Here is a 6000-nt window from a genome sequence, read left to right as displayed (position 1 = left end):
TATTTTTGATATTGAGCAGCATGAGTTATTCGTTATCTTTTGGAAATTAATCCCTTGCCGGTTGCTTCATTTGCAAATATTTTCTCCCATTCTGAGAGCTGTCTTTTCATTTTGTTTACAGTTTCCTTTGCTGTATAAAGGCTTTTAAGTTTAATTAAGTCCCATTTGCTTTTATTTTCATTAGTCTAGGAGGTGGGTCAAAAAAAGATCTTGCTATGATTTACATCAAAGAGTGTTCTGCCTCTGTTTTCCTCTAAGAGTTTCATAGTATCCAGCCTTAAATTTAGATCTTTCATCCATTTTGACTTTACTTTTGTGTATGGTATTAGGGAATGTCCTGATTTCATTCTTTTACATGGTGCTGGCCAGTTTCCCTAGCACCATTTATTAAAGAGACTGCTTTTTGTTTTTTTCCCGTTTATACGCTTGCCTCCTTTGTCATAGATTAGGTGACCATAGGTGTGTGGGTTTACCTCTGAGCTTTCTATCTTGTTGCATTGATTTATTTCTGTTTTTTGTGCCAGTACAAAATAATTTTGATTACTGCAGCTCGGTAGTATAATGTGAGGGCAGGAAGCCTGATTCTTCCAGCACAATTTTTCTTTCTCAAGATTACTTTGGCTCTTTGGGTTCTTTTGTGCTTCCCTACATATCATAAATTTTTTGTTCTAATTCTGCTAAAAAATGCCATTGGTAATTTGATAGGGATTGTACTTGAAGAGTGCTTTGGATAGTGTAGTCATTTTGACAATACTGATTCTTCTAACCCAAGAACATGGTATATCTCTCCACCTATTTGTCATCTTTGATTTCTTTCATCAATATCTTATAGTTTTCTGAACACAGGCCTTTTGCCTCCTTAGGCAGGTTTATTCTGAGGTATTTTATTCTTTTTGATGCAATGGTAAATGAAATTGTTTCCTTAATTTCTTTTTCTGATTTTTCATTGTTAGTGTATAGGATTGCAAGGGATTTCTGTGTATTAAATTTATATCCTGAGACTTTACTAAATTCATTACTTAGCTCTAGTAATTTTCTGGTGACATCTTTACGGTTTTCTATGTATAGTATAAGTACATCTGCAAACAGTGAGAGGTTTACTTATTTTCTAATCTGGATGCCTTTTATTTCTTTTTCATTTCTGATTGCTGTGGCTAGTACTTCCAAAATTCGATTGAATAATAGTCTTGTGCTTTCTCTGCATCTATAGAGATGATCATGTTTTTTATTTTTTTCCAGTTTGTTAATATGGTGTATCACATTGATTGATTTGCATATATTGAAGTATCCTTACATCCCTGGGATAAACCCCATCTGATCATGGTAAAGGATCCTTTTAATGTGTTGTTGGCTTTTGTTGCTAGTATTTTGTTGAGGATTTTTGCATCTATGTTCATCATGGATGAAATTGATCTGTAATTTTCTTTTTTTGTGATATCTTTATCTGGTTTTGTAATCAGAGTGATATTGGCCTCCCAGACTGAGTTTTGGAATGTTTGTCCCTCTGCAAATGTTTGGAACAGTTTGAGCAGGATAGGTGTTATCTCTTCTCTAAATGTTTGATAGAATTTGCCTGTGAAGCCATCTGGCCCTGGACTTTTGTTTGCTGGAAGATTTTTGATCAGAGTTTCAATTTCAGTGCTTGTGATTGGTCTGTTCATGTTTTCCATTTCTTCCTGGTTCAGTCTTGGAAGGTTGCACTTTCTGGGAATTTGTCCATTTCTTCCAGGTTGTCTATTTTATTGGCATATAGTTGCTTGTAGTAGTCTCTTATTAAAGCCTTCCCTGGTGGCTTAGAGGGTAAAGCGTCTGCCTGCAATGCAGGAGACCTGGGTTCAATCCCTAAGTTGGGAAGATCCCCTGGAGAAGGCAATGGCAACCCACTCCAGTACTCATGCCTGGAAAATCCCATGGACGGAGGAGCCTGGGAGGCTGCAGTCCATGGGCTCGCAAAGAGTCGGACACAACTGAGCGACTTCACTTTCACTTTTCAGTCTCTTATTATCCTTTGTATTTCTGCCTTTTCTGTTGTAACTTCTTTTTCATTTCTAATTTTATTGTCTTCTCCCTTTTTGCCTTGATGAGTCTGGCTAATGTTTTGTCAATATTGTTTATCATCTCAAAGAACTGTCTTTAGATTTATCGATCTTTGTTAATGTTTCCTTCATTTCTTCATTTATCTCTGCTCTGATATTTATGATTTCTTTCCTGATACTAACTTTGGGGGTTTTTTGCTCTTCTTTTTCTAGTTGCTTTAGGGTTTTGTTGTTGTTGTTTTTCTAGTTGCTTTAGGTATAAAGTTAGGTTGTCTATTTGACATTTTTCTCATTTCCTGAGGTAGGCTTTTATTGCTTAAACGTCCCTCTTAGCATTGCTTTTACTGCATCCCTTACGTTTTGAGTTGTAATGTTTTCATTGTCATTTGTTTCTCAGTACTTTTTAAATTTTCTTTGATTTCTTCAGTGACCACTGGATTATTTAGAAGTGTATTGTCTAGCCTCCATATGTTTGTGTTTTTTACAGTCTTTTCCCCCCTATTATTGATATCTAATCTTATATTGTTGTGGTCAGAAAAAAATGCTTGATACAATTTCAATTTTCTTAAATTTACCAAGGCTTGATTTGTGACCCAAGATGTAATCTATCTTGGAGAATGTTCAATGTGTACTTGAGAAAAAAATGTATTCTACAGTTTTTGGATGGAATATACTGAAAACACCAATTAGGTTCTCTGGACCAATGTGTCATTTAAGGCTTGTGTTTCCTTATTAGTTTTCTGTCTAGATGATATATTAGTGTGAGTAGGGTGTTAAAGTCCCCCACTATGATTGTGTTACTGCCAATTTCCCCTTTTAGCATTCCCCTGCTAGCATTTGAGGTGCTCCTGTGCATATATAATTGTTATATCTTCTTCTTGTATTGATCCCTTGATCATTATGTAGTGTCCTTCATTATCTTTTGTAATGATCTTTAAAGTCAGTTTTATCTGAGTATCGCTACTCTCCTCTTTTTTTGACTTCCATTTGCATGGAATATCTTTTTCCAGTTCCTCACTTTCAGTCTGCATGGGTCCCTAGCTCTGAAATGGGTCTCTTGTAGAGAGCATATATAGGAGTCTTGTTTTTGTGTTCATTCAGCCAGACTGTGTCTTTTGGTTGGAACATTTAATTCATTTATGTTCAAGGAATTCTTGATATGTATGATCCCATTAGCATTTACTTTATTGTTTTGTGTTTGTGTTTGTAGGTCTTTTCTATTATGTGTCCCGTCTAGAGAAGTTCCTCTAGCATTTGTTGTAAAGCTGGTTTTGTAGTGCTGAATTCTTTTAATTTTTGATCGTCTGTAAAGCTTTTGATTTCTCCATCAAATCCAAATGAATCGTTGCTGGGTAATCTTGGTTGTAGATATTTTTGTTTCATCACTCTAAGTATACCCCTTTTGCCTTGAATAGTTTCTGCTGAAATATCAGCTATTAACCTTCTGGGCATTCCCTTGTATGCTATTTGTTCTTTCCCTTGCTGAATTTTAACATTTTTGCATTTAATTTTTGTTAGTTTGATTAATATGTGTCTTAGCATGTGTCTCCTTGGGTATACCCTTTATAGGACTCTCTGGGTTTCCTAGACTTAAGCTGGCTGTTTCCTTTCTTATGTTAGATAAGTTTTCAACTCTAATCTCCTCAAATATTTTCTCATACTCTTTTTCTCTCCTTCTGGGACCCCTGTAATTTGAATATTGGTGTACTTAATGTTGTCCCAGAGGTCTCTGAGACTGTCCTCATTTTTTTTTCATTCTTTTTTCTTTATTCTATTCTGTTTCAGTTATTTCCATCATTCTATCTTCCAGGTCAATTAACCATTCTTTTACCACATTCTGCTATTGGTTCCCTCTAATGTATTTTTTTATTTCAGTCATTTTGTTGTTCATTGCTGATTGTCTGTTACTTCTTCTGCTGCTGCTGCTGCTGCTAAGTCGCTTCAGTCATGTCTGACTCTGTGCAACCCCATAGATGGCACCCCATCAGGCTCCCCCTTCCCTGGGATTCTCCAGGCAAGAACACTGGAGTGGGTTATTTCTTCTAGGTCCTTGCTAAACATGTCTTGTATCTCTTCAACCCATCACAGTATCTCCATTTTAATACCAAGGCTTTGGATCATCTTTACTATCGTTACTCTGAATTCTTTTTCAGGTAGACTGTCTAGTTCCTCTTCATCTGTTTGGTCTGGTGGGCTTTTACCATGTTCCTTCATCTGTTGCATGTTTCTCCAATACTTTGGCTGCCTGATGTGAACAGCTGACTCATTAGAATAGACCCTGATGCTGGGAAAGATTGAGAGCAGGAGGAGAAGAGGATGACAGAAGATGAGATGGTTGGATGGCATCACCGACACAATGGATATGAGTTTGAGCAAGCTTCCAGGAGTTGGTGACGGACAGGGAAGCCTGGTGTGCAGTCCATGGGGTCACAAAGAGTCAGACACGATGGAGTGACTGAACTAAACTGAACAACAATGATCTCTTGCCTTTCTGGCAGGCCAAGCTTTTTCCTAGACTTCCTTAAACGTGCTGTACTAGCCCCCTCAGACTGTCTTCAAGGTAGTCAACCCCAGCCTTCTCCCTGGAGTCTGACCTCTGAAGCCTAAGTCTCGTTACCCAGCCCTCACTGGCCATGGTCAGTGTGCATACAAGCGTCTCAGGATGGGAAGTGCCAATGCAAGCATCTCAGGCTGGGAACTCCTAACTCTCCAGTATTTGGACATAGGGCTTATAAGGAGGTAATTAAGATTAAACAGTGGCATAGGATGAGGTATTTATCCAACAGGGCTGGTGTCCTTATAAGAGTAAGAGATACTAGAGCTCACTTTCTCTGTCCAGCACATGTACAGAAGAAAGCCTGTATAATGACACAGCAAGAAGGCAGCCATCTGCAAGCCAAGGAGAGGGACTTAAATAGAAAACAACCCTGTCAACACCTTATGGACTTGCAGTCTCCATAACTGAGAAAATAAATTTCTGTCACTTAGTCATTCCAGCCTCTGGTATTATAATGGCAGTCTTAGCAAACAAATACAATTTTGGTATTGAGGGTAATATCTGAAAATACGGAATAGCTTTGGAACTGGGTGATGGGCAGAGGCTGGAAGAGGTTTGAGGCACTTGTTACAAAAAGCCTTAATTGTCTAAAAGAGACTGTTGGTAGGAATATGGACATTAAAAGTGATTCTGGTGCAGTCTCAGAAATAAGGAACATATTACTGGAAATTGGAGGAAAGACAATCCTTGTTATAAAGTGGCAAAGAACCTGGCCTGTGTTTCAGTGTTTGTGGAAAGTAGAAATTGTGACATAAGCAACAAATTTTTAGCTAAGGAGATTTATAAGCAAAATGTTACAAGTGCAACCTTGTTTCTCCCTCCTTACAGTAAAATGTGAGAGTAGAAAGATAAATTGAAGGAACTGTTAAACAAAATTCGGAGAACTAGAATTTGGAGATTTGGAAAATTCTCAGCCTGTGGATATCTATTTTGCAGAAAATGAGAAGCATGTTCTGGAAAGAATACTATGGTGTAGTTAGACATGGTTTAATAAAGAGCTAAGTTTGGAAGCAATCAATCATCTCAGATGTAGAACTAAAGGTGACATAGACGGTACAAAATGAAGGCAGGCTGTTAGACGTCTGGGATTCTACAAGACGGGAGAATAGAGCTAACTATCTGACTATATTATCCATCAAGAAGAGGAAAGAATGACCCCAAAGGTGAAACAGAGACCAGCAGGTCTGCCATTTCCAAAATAAGCCCAGACAGTAAAAGTTTGGGGAGCCAGTATGGTTCTTCCATGGTTTCAGTGGGCCCCATACACCAGCCAGACCAGAGGGCAGAAGATACAACCAGAGATCATTCTCATGCCTTAAAAACTAATAGAATTTGCCTTGTAACATTTTAAACTTGCTTGGGACCAATCAATCCTTTCCACTTTTAGAATGGGAATGTGAATTCTCT

The sequence above is a fragment of the Bos grunniens genome, chromosome 8, assembly GCF_055505025.1.
Source record: "Bos grunniens cultivar Pamir isolate PY7600 chromosome 8, Bosgru_T2T1.0, whole genome shotgun sequence".
NCBI classification, from domain to species: Eukaryota; Metazoa; Chordata; class Mammalia; order Artiodactyla; family Bovidae; genus Bos; species Bos grunniens.
This window is presented reverse-complemented; position numbering follows the sequence as displayed.